Source organism: Lycorma delicatula, chromosome 1 (genome assembly GCF_047948215.1).
Source record: "Lycorma delicatula isolate Av1 chromosome 1, ASM4794821v1, whole genome shotgun sequence".
Taxonomy (NCBI): Eukaryota; Metazoa; Arthropoda; class Insecta; order Hemiptera; family Fulgoridae; genus Lycorma; species Lycorma delicatula.
In genome coordinates this window covers 259319685-259338529 of record NC_134455.1, presented here as the reverse complement: position 1 = coordinate 259338529, position 18845 = coordinate 259319685, and the positions used below count along the sequence as shown (strand labels likewise).

The window sequence follows — 18845 nt, the reverse complement described above, 5'->3', positions numbered from 1 at the left end:
AGCCAGAAAAGTATTACAACTTTTTTGTCCATTTTTTTAAATTAACATATAACAGCTGTTTTTATATTTTTACTTAACTACTTGTTTGTAGTGTCTTCACAATTATTCAAATGTACTGCGATGTAAAACAAATTAATTTAATTAAAAAGAAAATAAAACTATGAATTATAATTCACCGGAGAGATTAATTTGTTTAAGTATATTAAATACAGTTTATAATAAAGCACATCGTCAAAAAGTGAAGCTAAATAAATTTAAATATAAGCAAATAGCTTACATCCTAACATAGACGTTAGGTTGTAACGTCTTTACATCGACGTTTTTCAATTGCGGATATAAAAACCAGACACAATTTCGGTTATCGTTAAGAAATGTAATTATGACTATTATAGTTTCTTTTTTATCAGAACGGGTCTCAATCAGAAAATATAATCTCGTTCATCAAATTCGAAAAATTTAGACGTAAATTTTTAATAAAACCTTTAGACGTAAATTCGTTTTTAATAATAAAAAAATACACCCGTATTATTCTGTAATTTTTACAGCATAATAATCTTAAATCGTTGAGCTTAGAATGTTTGGAAATGTTTTTATCATAGGGCTCGCATGACAGAAGACTATACGGAGAATTATTCTGTCAAGAGGCAATTTGTAAGTCTAACCTTCATTCTATCATTTATTCCATCAGTGCAGCCTTGTGCCACATCCTTCTATACTCCACTAGTATTCAAAGAAGCCGAGCTGCTTGACGTCCGTCTTACCGAAAAGACCACAACTAAGATCGCACTAACCGACTACTCTCCCCGAGAAGGATAGCCTTAGAAACCTTATAAACTCCCTACGCGGAATTCTATTGATTCGATTTCAAGGTTTAATATCGTAAAGAATAATACTCTTTCAGAATTACAAAAAACTGTCTGTCCTATTTCAAAGCTGAATATATTATTTTTACGTCAGCTGAATATATTATTTTTACGTACGTAAATATAGGCTCTTCAAGGAGCGGATACATTTCTGAAAATTAATCAGCTGTTTAAAAAAACGAATAATCGAATCGCTCAAAAAAGAGCTACGTTATCTGTACATGCTAAAAATATACTACCGAACGTAACACATACAACGAACACCGTCCAAATCGTTCAGATAAAAAAATATTTAACCTTGGATACGTCATTCTTAAGTCGAACAGTAGGATATTATATATTACAAATAAAATGTGTAAAATATTTTCACATATCTATCGTATAAATATGTAAAATATTTATGTTCTATAAAATAAATAAAACCGAATTCAAAATTCGTACTATAATGTAAAAAATAATACTATTCAATTCATTTTTAAATTTCAAATTTTTAAAGTCGGTCTCAAATTAAAAACTAACCACGAACAATAAATTTTGTTTAGTTCATTTAACTGTAGATCAAATTACAACAATAATTTGCTAACGCTAAATTTGGCGTCGAATTAAAAAAGTTAACTTTTTTCTTTTAAAACTAAGCAGAATTAATTTTTATTACCGGCGTTTTAAAAGCCATTTATTTTTTTGTCTTATTTAAAATATGGAAAATTTTATGAAAAAATCCCACCCGTACGAAAATTAACCATTTGCAATAAAGAGAAAATGCGAAAATACTGCCTTTTCTGTTTATAAGAAAAGAAATAAAGAGAAACAAAATTAATCGACTGCTATCGAGATTAAAGTAATGCGGTTCTGAATACTGGAGTACATATTATTTTTACCTTGACTTTTAATTTTCATGCTTTTCATGAAAATATTTCAATTACCGTAATGATTAAGGTTTTATATAATTACGCTATATCTATCCGATCAAATCGTTTAAATTAAATCTCGCATTTTGTTAAACATTAAAATTCCGACTAAGAAATAAAATAAACTTAAAATATATGAAACAGACTTCAAAACTTCGCACTAAAAACTAATAAAATTTTTTTTTTTAAATATATGCTTTCAATAGTTAATTTTTTTGTTTAGAACGATTTTTTAGGCCATTTAATTTTTTTTTAAAGTTTATTTAATTTTCTAATTTTGACTTTATTTTTATATAAAAAATGGTCAGCCTATAAAACAGGCGCAGTGTAGAAAAATAAACGTTTTCAAAAACGCCAAGACTAGAAATTTGACTCTTGTTAAATAAAAGAAAAGATACCAACAGAGTAACACCTAGCGCCTGCTCTGTATTACTCTTCCTTTGAAATGCGAAATGTGTATTTAGTTTTTCGAACGTGGTACCGTTTAGTATAATAACTATTATACATAATTTTAAAAACAGCTTACCAAATTCCAATTTGACTTCCTCTAGCGCTTTCGGCTATTCTGCCATCTTCAAAAGGATACTTATGATTAACATATATAAAATCAAAATCTTACATAATTAAATTATATATTTATATATAAAACAATTGATCGTCATTTTGTTAAAATTCGTCAAAAGTTATAGAGTTTTACGTCCAAGTGACTAAGTCAGTATTGTAATAGTGACACTTTCTCAATTGTTATCTATACTCTTATGCTATAAGTATATTCCTCTTGAAGATAGCAGAATAACCAAAAACGCTCGAGGAAATCAAACTGGAATTTGGTACGCTGTTTTAAAATTATATATAATAGAAATGTATATTATTCTAAACTGTTTAACTAATTTTCTTTTAATTTTATGCAAAAATACTTTAGATAACAGAATCCAACGCGTATTTCACAAAGCTATAACATCCGATCCTAAGCGATGATATAAACAATGATTTGAAATACCTTCAAATCTGGGTTCATGAGGCCGATATAACATTCCGTTTAAAAGTTTTTCTGCTTAGTTTTATGGAAAAAATTTATAACGGGACTACTATAAGAACTCTGTTTACAATATAAAAAAAGGTCACTGAAAATCCTTTCTTTGATAAGTGTAAAGCTCGAGCTAAATTTAAAATTGAATACATACATATCGAATTAGAAACTCCTCCTTTGTTTTGAAGTCGATCATAAAACCACATATCGCAGCCAATATTTAGTAAATTCTGTTGTTTTTTTATCATCTACTAAACATCCATTACTAAATTTTTTTGTTATATATTGGAAAACAAAATAATATTAATTATGAAAAATGGTAACGAAAAAATCAAATTGTTTCTAATATCGGGATTCTTTAGCCCCAAAATTGTCGTACGGGCCTTAGAGAAATTTAAATTGTGAAGTGGACATTTTTCAAACTACGTCTCATATCAATTATACGAAAAGGTTAGTACGTTAACAAACGATATCTTACTATTAGAATGTTTAAATGATTTAAAATGAATATTCAAATTATTTATATTACTTTAAATTATAACATTCAATTTTGCCCTGTACATTACGTGCAACTACGCGTCGGTTAAGAACGGTTTCGCAGATGAAAAGGGTGACTCAAGGAAAGAGAACACTTATAAAATAAATATGTGTTAAATTGTATTTCAGTAAGTTAAGTGAGATCGCCAAGACGAATTATGTAAGTCGCATTACTCTTTACCGTCACTGTCACACAATATCCTGTCTCTCTTCATCATCAGTGGAGAAATGTCCAGCGCATTTTTGTGAGTGTAAAAGTTTGATGAGACTATTTTTACGGCATTCATAGTAAAATTTGATTGTGATAATTACTTAGATAAATGATTCGATAAATGTGGTGTATCCTTTCGTTAGTAAAATGGTGAACCGGTACCGGATTGGTACGCCTGCTAACGAGTTGAGTGACAGCGTTTTGTCGTACACTATAAATGCTTACATTTAAATAGATCTTAAGATAATTTTATATAGTAACCTTTTTTGAAAGTGCTGAAGAAGAGTGTTTACCGAGAAGACCGTAAATGTATTAGTTTGAATTGCATGTAATGTACGATCCAGGTCAAACGATTGTGTACTGTTACACTTCTATATGTTATTTTCAAAAAAAAAGTACAAGAATTATCAATCGAGACTAGAAAAAACTTTTCTGGACGAATAGGAAGGTTATTTTGACAATTTTAGGGTAATACTTAATTTTGTAATTGCGGAGCCACGTGTAGATTTTCGTTTATGTGATAACTGAATTTTTAATGCACGGTAGTTTATTTATTCTTTTTTCAGTATAAATTTGAACTAATTTTAAAAATGTCTATTTATTTAATTTGACTTCAATTAGGTTAAGCATTCGTATCAATTTTTCTTATATTTTATTAAACGATGAAATTTAGTTTAGTTATTTACATTAATATTTTCATGATTATTCTATACTGATTATATTACGTATAATAATAATAATAAGTATAATCTTATATTTAATATTATAGTAAAATATTACATTTTATATAAAATTTTATGCTTTTACAAATGTCTTCTTTTAATAATTTTATAGAACAACATATAAATCCCACCCATTTCCTAGTTCATTTATTATTTCACAATAAAAAAAAGCAAACAAAGAGTTTCACAGAACATTACAAATGTTATTTGTTGTTATGTTTACGAAAGTTATTTTACGAAAATTTACTGCTTTAACACTAACATAACTTACATAAAGATGCATAATTTAAAGCTTTTTTTACTTAAAAATTACTTTAAAATTAAAACCTGTTAAAAATTTAAAACTTTTATATTTAAAACCTTTATTATTTTACTTATATTTATGATTATACAGAGCTAGTGGATGTTATAATAGTGCGAAACAATAAAACATTTTATAAAAACAAATTACATTTTAAAGTTAATTGTTAGTCTTTTTATATAACACACCTGCAATTTTAAATTTATGACCTTGGATCTGTGACCAGACCATTTATTAAACAAAGAAGATAGGAAATTAGCATTTAAACATTAAATACTACATACAAGAAGCATTCGTTCCATTACAGACTAATACGACTACATTCATTCATATACCTAGTGATACTAATACGACTAAACAACCGAGCTAGTTTAGAATATTTATTACATAATATTTAAATCATTAAGAGCCTACTTTTTTGTCCTACAAGCTTTACAATTATAAAAATTCAATTTAAACCGATTAAGCTTAACCAATTAAACAATTTTAATCCAATTTTAATCTTTTATAAGACGGAAACAATTTAAATCCAATTTATTTATGACAGGTTTATAATATGCACTATTAAAGGATATATTCCTAACATTATAAACGTACATAATAGCCTTACATTATCATTGGTAAAGAAGAATAAAAATGAAATCACACTGGCATTGTTTCACTCTGTAACTATTCATCTTTATTAAAAGTTTTACAAAACAACTTTTTTTTTTAACCTATCGGTGGAGACAGAAATCTCAAAGGAATCAGGAAAAGCAACGTAAATCATTTTAATATATTGTTATGAAACAACAAGAGAATTAAGATTTTACTAATTCAATTTTGAGCAAAAAATTATCCTACCAAGAAATTTATTTAAATATTAAATAAATATTTTATTTTCACTTTAAAAAGAATATTATCTAAGACTACGTTTTTTCAAAAATTAAAATAATTAGTTCAAACATTATTCACAATCAATCTTATTCAAACGCTCACTCAGTTACTAAAAGAAAATAAACTAGACACACTCCATAGAATACGTTCTTACTTTTTAACATACTCACATGTCATTCATTACACGCTAATTTATTCATATCCTGACTTACCTGCAATTGAGATGGCCTTGTCCATTTATTGAGGAAAACCTAACATTATTCTAATTCTTTTTGAGCAATGAAAATGCTTACTTGCTTCGAATGTATAGCAAAGTATTTAATTACTTTATCAAATTAATAAAGTACAATGTGTATTTATGTAAGATTTCATATTCGTAACGATTGTAAACGAACTGACGTGAAACATTTTTCGTTCATGTAAATAAGAGTAAACAGAATCAAGAATAAATAATTATTTTTAAGAATAACAGGATTACAAGACTAAGACGAGAAGTGATTTACAGTCACCTTTTTAACTGAGCAGCATATATTGCTGCATAGCAGCGTAAAATACATCCACTGAAATGGAGGCGATTTGATTTCTGTGTACGTGAAATTTTATTTTTATTTAAAGAAACAACAACGTGTTTATTTTTCTGGCACTTTATGAGGAAAATATATTATTTATATTTTTATCTAAAATATCGCTTAATTTATCGGTTTACTTTTGTCAGAATTGTCACTTATTTGATATCGCATGGCTAATTATTGTTTAAATACCTTAATGTAATGCTTCAAACACGAGTTATTCCTTTTTCTTTATTATTTTTAAGTATAAAAATATTATTTAATTTGAAAAAAGTATTAAAATATATTCATTAAAATATATTTACACAATAGAAGAAAGATACAGATGAAATGAATTTTATTTGAAAAAAAAAATTTAACCGATGCATATTTCTATCTTTATCCTTTAATTTTTTTTTGGCTGTTCTTGATGAACGACTTCAAGTCATTAATGCGAACCAAACGGCAAGGAACAGCATAGGACGTAGAGAGATGATTCCAATGAAATTTGTCGACTGGTCGAATCTAATTTCACCCCTGATAATTTATGTAGCTCCACATTTTAATAGAATGTAACACCTATCGACTGACTAAACCGGCGCAAAAGTCATGTATTTTATATATTAGTTAATTTCGAAATCTAGTACTAGATAAAAATATTATTTCTGAAAGAAAAATGTATCTTTAGTTATATTTTAATTAAATTATTACATATTAGGAAACATTAGCGAGCGCAGATTCTGTTCGATATTTATAGGTAATAGATTGTCGATTGTAAATAGATAATTTATTTCTTTTTGAATCGTTTAATTCTCTTTCTCTACATAGATCACAACTTAAAATACGTACTTTGATTGGAGAGTAAATTAAAAAACACTCTTAATGAAACTCCAACAGATGTAAATTTTTTGTTACATTAGTTGTAAAATAACGTACAATAATAAAAATTTCCTAACATTTTCATAAAGTACAATAAAATAATATTTTTTTCTTTTAACAGGAAATGCGAATTGGTATTTTCTAATTCTTTTTTTCATTGATCTCTTTAAATACACTTAATTTTTATTATTCACTTAAAGAAAGATAACATATTTTGCTCGAAATTCTGTTATATATAATTACAAGTTAATTATTTAGAAAATATTCATCAAATTGAATAAATGGAAATTTCAAGTACTATTTTGTTGTAAATATTATATATAATCATTAATATTTCCTTTTCTTTAAGGTAAAATATGTAGGTTAATTTATTAGTAGATAACTAACTGCAGTAAATACGTAAGTATTTGAAGAAAGTAATATGTATATGCTGGTGTACTATTAATATTTAAACTTAGTGGATGTAAAGACCACTAAAAAAAAAAAAAGTTGAAAAATAATATACCACCCAAATTAGAACTACATAAATATTATATTTATGAAATTAAAAAAAATACAGAATCCATATTTTCTCCAACTGTTCTCTCCAAATTATATTTTTGTTAGTTTAATATTGCTCTCACTCGAATGTGATAAAAAAATTGGTGTGAAATCGGCAAAAACGATTTAAATGAAACCTTATAGTGCCTATAATTAGCTTTCTCGAAAGCATCTCCATAAAAAATTAAAATTACCTGTTTTCATTTCCTTCCTTTTTTCTCTCATTTTAAAAGATTTCTTTAATTTTTTGTTCGGCCCACCGGGCTGGTGTAATGGTAAACTCGTCGTTTTAAATCAGCTGTTTAACAATTAATTTTCGAAGCCGAAGCATTTTAGGTTCCAGTCCCTGTAAATTTCGGTTGCTTCGGATTTGAATAATAGTGGATGCCGGTGTACTTTGGTGGTTGGGGTTTAATTAATAATACATCTCAGGAATGGTCGGCCTGAGTCTGTATAAGACCACTTCATTTACGTGTCAAAAATATCATCCTCCTCTCATTGGGCTGGAGAGGGCTTGTTTATTGTTCACTAGTTTAACAGATTACAACGTACTCAATAGTAATATATATAATTTTTTTTTTTTTTTTAATTTTAAATTAAATATTTTCATCGGTCAAATATTTCATCGGTCTTCTGTAGGTAAAGAAAATGTCAACGTTTGACGTAGATTCTATCAGTAAGTAACATTAAAAATACAGGTAATGAAAAATTTATTAAAAATATTGCTATATCCGTAAAGTATCACATTTCAAAAGAATTTATCCACGTATAGACCAACAGATACTAAGAAACAAAACGTTTTTCATCTACTTTTTGTTGAAAAATTAACTTATATTCTAATTTTTCTCAACATCAATTCCTTTGAAACATAGAAACAATAATTAAAATAAAAAATTTAGAATTCAGACAGGTTCATTAGTATTATTCTGTACTTCAATAGTAAAATAACACTGAAATAAAATAAAATATAAAATTAAGTTCTCTAAAATATGAAAATAGATTTCCTGTAAAACGTTAGCTTTCTGTGTAATACAAACAGTGATGACATCACAAACCGTTAACAGAAAATTACACGAACACGCTGTATTATTTTTTTTACCGCACATAAAGAACCATCGTATAATTTAGAGGAAGCAAGAGATGACTAGTGAAAGTCATTTTGGGAGATTTTTAAAGAAGGCTACTTTTTTACGCTATAAAATGTAATATTACTGTTAAAATGAAAATAATAATAAATTATATTTGTTAATAATAAATAACGTTTAAATATGTTTCAACTATAATTTTTGATAACGTGATGGAAGAATACAACCAGAAATAATACTCAAAGTAATAATAATTACCTTTTATTTCATTGATTATAGTAGCAAAAAATATACACAGGAGAGGACATGCATTAATGCATCTTTAAAATTGTACTCTAAGAAAATTAATAATTATTATTTATTTTTTTTTTATATATAGGAATAACAATTTCGTACGTATCAAATTATGATGTAGCTTACTTATTTTATTTCTGGAAATAATGACCGAGCTTATAATTGAATCTGTTCCCCTCTCCGACGACTTCATCTTTTCCAGGAAATTGTAAAATTTAAAATCAGCCTATTGTCATCATTTGCGTACTACATATGAGAAACAGTTGTAATGGTAATGATTAGAATGTTTTTTAAACTTTTCTGCATTCCTACTTATTTACAACTGGATGGAAAGATGTTCCGACCGCCTCTGATACTTAATTTTTTTTTCTAGCTAAATAAAACTGATAATTCTTATTCATAATCTACGAAGTCCCCAGTAAAATAAATTTCGAAGAGTATCGTATATTTCGAAGTGAAACCGGGTTAATTCTGGCTTCTAATGCGAAAAAACCAGTGATATTAACCGGTTCACCCGCAATTAAAGTATTAACACATAACTGAGTTTTAACTCATTTTGCTATTAATTAAGTTACCGACGCATTACTGCCTATTGAACGTCAGCAAGTTGTAAAATATCGTTTGTAAATAAATAAAGTCGTCGTTTGCGTATTTTTCTCTTTTAACTTTGTACACTTAGAATATTTTTTAAATATTCAACGTTTTTCGTCACGTAATGGAGTGTACGAATGACGGAATTGTGATCTTTCAATACCGGATGGGTTCCGAGAATGTATGCTTTTCCTAACACTTTTCGTTAAAAATATTACACTAGAGTAAGTTTGCTTTCTTCATTTAATACTAAAAAAACTCAATAATGGTAGTAGCCTGCCGATTCATTCGAATGCTCGCTTTTATATTGAAAAAAATCTCGTTTTCACACACGCAAGTACGCGTGCACACACTTATGAATGCTTCCATAGCATTGTTTGTACTCGAGGGTGTAACGATGTGAAGCCCTTCCGATCACGTTTCGGTACTGGTTTTTTACTTTTACAATAAAAGTATGCAAACGAATAAAATAATTTGATAAAACAAAAAGGTTAATTACTTTTATATAAAAAGACGCTTGTTAAGTTAAAATGGTTTTCTGGTTAAACAGATCATTTAGTTTTGTAGTTTGTAACCAATAACACGATAAGGAAATAGAGATTTAACCGAACATAAGTTTAACGTTGATTCACATCATTTCATTGACTGCAATAATAGTATGGCTGTAGTAATTTTTATTCTGCTTTCTCGGACTACGAATCAACTGAATTTCTGTTTTTAATTTTTTCTTAGAAAGTAGAGTTGCAAATCGTAATGTAATGACCACCTTCCAAAAAGTTCACGGATCATTCAGCCGTATTCGAGAGAGCTATTCCATAGAACTGTATCAGTACAATTGAAATAAAATATTTGCGAATGATATATATATATATATATATATTTAATCTAATGCAATTTAAACAGTGGAAATTTTTCTCTACCATAATTTCACTATGTATCCTGAAAACAGCGTTTTGATGCTGCTACATTACCATGACAAAAATGATATTATTCTTTTCCTAAATTAATGTACGCAAAAACTATTCGTAAATAGAACAACTTAAAGAAATTTAATAACATTAATTTTTTTTAATAGGATTACTTCTTGAAAGAAAAATTAGTAGTACAAGATAGAGAAGAACTATACTATTCTTCTCTTTACGTAACAATACACGGGCGGTTTAAAATTGCTTTGTAAGTTACTACCAAAAATGGTTTTTAAGGAAAATGCATAAAATGAATTTTTCCTCGAATTTATTTAATGAATCTACCGTAGACCATTTTATTTGACACAAAATAGACCTATAATTTAAGTTTTTATTGTCCTAATAGTAAGTGAACTGTATAGCTAGACGTGTACATCATTTATCGCTTTAATATAATAAAAAAATGGACTAGATTTGCTTAACTACAATAATTCTTTTATACAATAATTTTAAAAACTACCGTTAGATCTGAATAAAATTACATATAAGTAAATAATTTTCACATATTTTAAAATGCTCACTTTAAATGAAATAAAACTCAAAATATATTCATGTTTCATATCGTTTCAAAAGACACACGTTTTCAGAAAAAGTAATAACAGTTAAAAGAATCTAGTCTTCATGTTATACAGTCTTTGAAATAAGTTATCTTTTGGTGCTGTTATTTTAGCCTTTACAGCGCAGCAAATTGGTTCAACCTATTTATTATAAGCAATTTTCTAATAAGCAACGTCTTCACATTGTCATTACAATATTAGTGATAGGAAGCTGAAACCCGAAACCTGGCCTTGAACGGAAGTTACATTAGCGATCTAAATGTCAAGCGGCCTTTGCGAAGGTAAAAATTGAATACGAAGCAATCATTAGTTATTATTATTACTACTATTATTCAAAATATAGTCAAAACATCTGTACGCACAATCAACATTGTCTTTCGTAAAACTTTACTGAATAAAAAAGTTCTACATATTTGTACTTTCAGTGGTGCTATTGTTGACCGTCCCGTTACAGGCTGCACCGTGCAATTAGGGGAAAAATTTAATTTTCTCAAGAACATGATGCTATAATGATTATTTTTTAGACTTCGGATACGGTCTAAAAAAGAGATTTTTAAAGAAGAAGAATGTTATATGGTTGAAACGACTAAAAATATACCGGCAACTTGCTACTATCAGAAATTAAAACCAAAACCAACTGATATAAATAAAGAAACTGACCATCATTTCTATACCTGTAATACGAACTTAATTTTTAATTTATAATTCGAAAGGAAAATTATAAATAGGCTGTAACTGAAAACAAAAAAAAATAATTAGTTAAATACTTCTACAAAAATGTATTGTTGTACGCACTCCAATTTAATAAGGAAAAATAAATACAACGTTAACATTTAAGCAAATTCTGATCGGATAATTAATTCACATTTTAATAACTAATATTTTACTGTGCATAATATACAACGTGGCATGTAATGAAATGTAAAGAACCTTAATTTTATTTTGTGAAATAAAATCATAAATAAGCAATAAAACATGCATACATAAAAACAATCGATAGAAAAAAAACATATATATGTATGTTTATTGCAACATAAATTCATTTATGTTGTAAGCATTAATAACATTAATCCCCGATATTACAACCATTACAACCTTCTTTTCTGAATTATATCCATAAATGTACTAAAATATATTTCTGCCTAATGTTTAGCCTAAATCTTCACCTTTAACCTTCTAATACTACCCGACAATCTCGTTAAGTAAATCACAATAATTTCAATAACATTCTCAGAGGATTTTAGTTTTTTAATAAATTGAGGAAGTTGTCAGCTCATGGTAAGTAACTTAAATTTTCACAAACTCTGGAATTCTTAATCATTTACTTCATCAACGCAATCATAAAAAAAAAATTAGATAAGCAGTGATAAAAACAAATTAACAGTGACTATGTTTCCCACCTAATGCTGCTGAATAAGTAAACAGGTTTGAAATATTTCTTAATAAAAAACATCACAAAAACTGTAATACTGAGATAAGGTCAGTTCATCGCTTATACGTTTAAGATCTGAACGTTTTTAGTTTAGCACGGATAAATCAACTTACAAGGATGTGTAGACATTCGTAAATCCATCATCAATTTTTTGAACTCGGGATTATTATTTTAACGAACATTTTGTTTTTGTTTTTTAGGTTTATAAAATGTTATTGATTTTAATTAATATCGGATCATCTTTTATAGCAATTTGTTAAAAATACCTTACTTTTCTATCATCTGTTTTCTGTCATTCGTCAAATAAGTGAAATTTAACATATTACGTATACTATAAATAGCAGACTAGGTAGTTAATGTTAAAAACGGTGTAAGAATATCGATAATCCGAATATTTTATTTGAATTAATTGTATCTATAGAGTACACCAGTTCAAAATGGTGTTAGAAACATTAGAATTAAAGTTCTGATAGAAATGATTCGGTTAAGTAACGGTTTCGGTTACGGTCGATTTTACGAAAATTATGACAATTTCTCTATTTTCACGATTACCATGTTCAACGAAGTGACATACTGCTGAATTATAGTCGGATTTAATAATTAAAGGTATTACATCAAAACTAAAAAAAAAATAATAATAATAGAAGACAGAAGTAACGCCGAAAATTTTTTAAAATATCCTAATTGAATGATTAGGATATTTTATATGATAATACAAAATTATCGGATGCAAATCTAATTTATTAAACTCGTAGGTAGTTATTACTAACCCGTTAAGGCCATTGCGGTATCCGTTCCTGTTCGTCAGGAGAGAATGTGTTGCAGTTCAGATCTTACCCTTAATAAGTCATAGATAATAAGATGACTAGGAGACAAAGCTGAGAAATCGTTAACGTTAAAATTTAACTGCTAGACCTTGGTAAAAGGCTAGTCATTCACGTTTGCGCTACTTGTACGCCCACAGAATTAATTTGTAAATTAATTTATAAATTAAAAAAATAGAATTCGATATGTTGACAATAGCCCTTGAGCTAAATAGATGAAACAGTATGAAAAACGAGTTGTTTTTCATAGGAATAAAATAACTGGGAGGTGGTTAATCAAAACCAACATTCTTAGCGATCGGATTTATTAATTTACAGAAATAAAAATTTTGATCGCCGGTAATTCTGTTTTCTTTAAATTTAAATAAGAATTCGAAAGATAATATAGAAAACGGCGGTTAACAAAATACAATATTCTCCAAAACCACTTGGGTTTCGATTTACTAGATTAAAATCTTGTTAGGGTATAACTTGGACTCACACTTAAGGAGCTATAAATAAAAAAAGAAAATGATCTTTTAAATCTCAGTAATTTGTTTTCTGACGAAAGGGGAATCGAGCAAATAATATAGATTATTATTAATCGAATAAGAGCTGTTACCTTTTATTATGTTTTATTTAAAATTTTTATTTAATTAAAATTTTACATTAAAAACTCCAGTCAAAATATTTAAAAAAAATAAAGTATTACTGCATATTCAATAAAAAACACAAAAATGACCCAAACAATTGAACGCAAATAACACAAACAAAAGAAATAAATGTTACAGGTGATAATTTTTGGAGAAAAAATGTTTATAAGACAGAAAAATGACAAAATCCATGGTAAACCAAAAGAACGGTGAGTCTTAAAACTTCGCGAAAAAGTACTAACAAAATTCGTAAATTTTATTGAATACAATATCTAACCCCGGAAAAGTGTTTTCTATATGCAACCCATTAAAAAATGAAACAATTTTCTGATAAACCCTGTTAGATTTTCTGTTGTGGACTCTGCAGGAAAATTTAAGATAAGGTAGTCGTAATTCATATCGAAAATTCCATCGGTGAAAGTTTTAATAATTAGTTCAATGATATAAATTAAAATTCTACTTTAAAGTATAAAACGCATGTAAAACATCCAACCAGGAATAATTTTTACGTTAGCGTTTGCAAAATGTATTTAGATGTGTGCACGGTAAAGAGTGATGACGTATATATAGATTATGAAAACAGATAATTATTTGTTTATTATACGCCGTTCAAATCATCTGACCGGTTATGTTTTACTATTTGTATTTAAACTGCGCGGTAAAAACGTATTTCGGTAAACCTTTTTGTTAGTACATGCACTCTTGTTAATATCTCAGTCTAGTCATTTATCATTGGAATTTAAATGAAGTAGAATAATTTGAAATCGAAAATTTATAGAATATTTTATATAATCTACGTTCTATTCGTTGGAAATTATCAGAATTTTCAAAACTACTTTTCCAGTTCCTCTCTTTATTCACTTCAGATTCTATTCTTTATCTGAAAAGTGAAAATAGGCAAAAACTTAAAAACCACTTACATTCCAAATTCTTTCTTCTTTTTAATCACTCTGAATTTTTTAACTTCCTTTCTTTAATCTAATCGAAATTCTCTCCTGTTAGAGGTCAATTCTATTCTCACCGAACTGTGTCTGCAGCAGCAAGATATCTTCTCAACCGTACAAAATAAATACCGGATATTCGCTTCCAGTTTGTTAAAAGATAAGTCTCAAAAACAACAAATATTATTTTGAGTTTTCAAAATTATTAAAGGGCTCCAAACAGGTAAAACTAAATAATCTTTTCAGTTTAAATGTGCACGTATTAAATGAAAGACCTAACCGCAGAGATTTTAATTAATATTATAATTAAATACGTTTCTATTTAACATAAAATACACGATCTGTAGTAAAAATTAATCACACTAATTTTAAAAACCATTAATCAAAGAAATTTTGAAACAATATCCCCATAACCAGATCTTATAGAAACAGGATTTCCCACTTTCTTTTGTCTATAAAAAGTTAATTCTTACAAGTAATTTCTTAAAGTTAATTTCTTAAAAGTTAAAGTCTTACTGATCAGATTTTTGACTCTGATGTAATACTTTTATTAAAATTCTGTCAAGAAATATTAGACACTGAATGTTTTTCAATAGGTTGTTGATTTTAAAGTTTACGTACATAATACATAATTTAAAGCAATTTATTCTACAACGCAATTATAGCAAGTGTTACGAGTAATCATTTTACAGTATTTAACGTCTGTTTACACCAGTCTAAATAAACAACAAAAAGAAAAAGAATATTCGTTTTTTAATGTTTTTTTTTTTTTTTTTTAACTTGTAGCCTATCTTCAGTAGTCTGAATCTTTTAAAACGTTATCTGATAAAAATAGATTAAAACTGAAAAATTTAAAAAAAAATCTCTGCACGAGTACATTACGTTAAAATTTCAAATAATTAAATTTAATAGTTTCTGAACTTCTTTAAATGTTTTGAAGAGATTTTAGTGCAGTTTATATTTAAATGAGAAATGTTCCCCGATAAGTATATCGAGCTCTATTAAGTCCTTCGATTAATAAAAGTAACATATTTCATGTTAAACCTCATTAATATATAATACTATTACTAATATGTATTGTAAGGAATGGTGGAAAATTATTTTTTCAAGCTGTACCTGTTTTGGATGAAGACGGTTCATCTCCGAATTTTAAAGTCTCTAGTGCATCTATAAGTCTCCTTACTGGTGTAACACGGCACATAGAACGGGCGCTTTAAACGTAACATTTACATAATAAGCGAGAATCTTATTGATATCAGAATATAAACTGAAACTAATTGAGCACTATTAACCGGGGCATTTAATTCCCTTCTGAAATACACCTCGATCAAACCAAGCTGTTGTTCACATAAGCTCTATTCAACTGGATTAGCAAATAACAATCTCTTCCTTTCATAAACTTCTATCAACGACCAACACTGCAATCATTGGAGCTTATTACGTTTTTTACATATTATAAGCAACGATTATAAAATACGAATGTGAAATTGTTCTGTCAAGTGAAAACATTTTAACTGAATTAGACTCCTATGATACCGAGAAACTGACTGATATGATATCGACAGAACTATTAATATTATTACCATAATATTACATCATTATTGCGATTACATAACCGTTACTTTGTGATATAATATTTTTAGAAAAATGTGTTCATTTCTCTTGTGTTTTTCTTAATACAAATATAAATATTATAAATATTCCTATTAAAAATAATATATTCTTATATTATACATATTCTTATAAATATTTTTACATCTATAAGTTTATAAAAATGAATAAAAAAAAATCCGTTCGGCATGCTGGAAGGCGGAGGTAGATTTCACCGGTGCAAGTAGGGGATAAAAAAGATTTCCACCTTAAAGTTAAGAAAAACTTCAAATTTACTCAATACGACAATGGTTACATGTGAAAAAAGATTCATATGTTTAGTATATATCAAACCCATCTTCTTACAATTGCAGCAAAATTTTGGTCATCCCAAAAAGGGTTGGTCACATCAAAAATTGTTTCAGACAAAAGTTTTACGTAATGTTTAAAGGACTAACGACCACTTTAAACCGATTCGATACTGTGCCTACTAAGGGAGAGATGATTTTTTTTTTGTCTTCAAAACCCCATTTTTTCCACTCCTTGGGCCAATGGTTGGTGATATCAAAAAACTTTACTTATGTAAGTTTTAGGCCCTTATCAAAAGAATAGTAGGAACTTAAAACGAATTCGATATTTTACTTAATAAGAAAGTTATAGCAATATTTTGTTTTTTCGAAAAAGCTCCCCCGTTTCCACCTCCATGGTCCGATTTTTCCCATTAACGAACTCGACCGATATTTTGGGTCGTTATATTTTATGTATCTATTTGAAAGTGATTGGCGCAAAATTACGGCAGTTATCGCGACCACAAGAAAGTGAAATATATATATATATAAACTTTTAAACTCTCGGTGGTTTTGGGGTCTGGGAGATACGAAAGGCGAAGATATGTCGAAATTTTCCAGAAATCGAATCATGGTACTCATTACCATGATTCAATTCTTATGAAATCTACCTAAAAGTGTTAAATGTTTTATAATTATGGTTTATGTGTAATTAAATGTAGCCAATATATCAATTAATCATTAATCTATTCATAACCGTATCATTAATTTAAATTAAATGCATTTATTGCATATTTTATAAAATGTAGTATCGGGTTATTTTGATACAACACAAAAATAAACTGAGTAGTAATGACACTAAGGTAATAATATATTTTAAATAATATTCTCTTAAATATTTGATTTTACAACAAATAATTTTATTTAGATATACTAACGTGCTGTCATAATGATTGTGATAACTTTTAGGCTTCATTGTTAATATTTTTTTTAAAAAGTACAACCTATTTTCCAACATTTTAACTCTTAGTTTCCTAAAAAGTTTCACGTTATTGTATACAGATTTTTTTTGAATTGCGAAATTAAAATGTCAAAGACCTATATATATATATATATATATTAAGTTATATATATCTTACATATATTTTTCACTGTAAATGTGCCACTTTTATTATTTTGAAACGTTGCTTCTCCATGGTTCTGCTTTTGAAATGAATAAGTTACAATTATTTGTGTTATGAACCAACTTATGGATGTTAATAAATCTTATTGAATCTAATTGTTTCCTAATGAATGATATCTGTACAAAAATTAATCTATATAAAATTGTCGTTATTATTAAGTAAAAGCAAGATTTGGTTATAAAAGAAACTTCGTTACATTTTAAAAAAATTCATGAAAAAATCATAAAAGAGATTTATAAAGAAACATGCAAATATACAACTACCGAAAAGCGGAATTTTTTAAACTGCTACCTTTTGTTACAGGTCGTTATGTGACAATACGACACGGTAGTCATCTTACTAATATCTCAATCATCATCTTCTTGCCACAATTAAAAAGTGATCAAATTTAACAAACTATTATCGAGGGAGTTAATTTAAAAATATATTACACACTAAAAAAATAACTTAAAAAATATTTAACGAAATTAGAATAAATACCTAACAACAAACATAATATTAAGGGTATATATATTTATATTTAAAAAAAAAAATTATTAAAATACTTCGTAATGAACGAAAATCTTATAAAATACACTTTTAAATCTAACTGTCTTCTTCTTCTTCTTCGGTTTTGTATTAATCTAGAAAAAGGAAATAAATTAAAATTATTTAGACATACCTGTACAAATTATTTACTTCTGAAACTGCTATACACCTTCTCTACTTCTTTACCTTCCACGAGTCAGCTGTCAGTCAGTCAACGGCTTCTAAGTCACAGTCGCAACTGACAACACTTTACATCCGAATGTTGAACAACACCGACCGTTGCCTTTAGGCCTCTCTACCTACCGCATCCCCACCACACTTGAACCGACCTACAGCCTACAGCATCCTGTTATCGCTGCAAACAGTAATTTACTTAGTTTTGTCTATTATTTAGGAAATGCTCGTTAAACGCTCTAAAAAATTTGCCGACAAATATTAATCGTTTCTTTATTATTATCATTATCACTATTACCATCTCAAGTTCTTTTGTGTTGTCAGGAACAAGAATAGAATTTCCTTC

The 18845-nt window shown here is 27.6% G+C and overlaps 1 protein-coding gene across 2 annotated transcripts in view; it reads right to left on the bottom strand.

The window, feature by feature from the left end:
- Window positions 1-18616, bottom strand: part of LOC142330866 (uncharacterized) — a 177390-nt gene extending 158774 nt beyond the window's left edge. Inside the window, exon 1 of one of the 2 annotated variants that reach the window (XM_075376334.1) lies at window positions 18459-18616. The gene's annotated coding sequence lies outside the window, so the exon portion shown is untranslated. Of the gene's footprint in view, window positions 1-15852; window positions 16227-18458 lie in introns of those variants that run through there. The other variant, XM_075376347.1, reaches the window with a different exon arrangement.
- Between the last annotated feature and the right edge of the window lie 229 nt (window positions 18617-18845).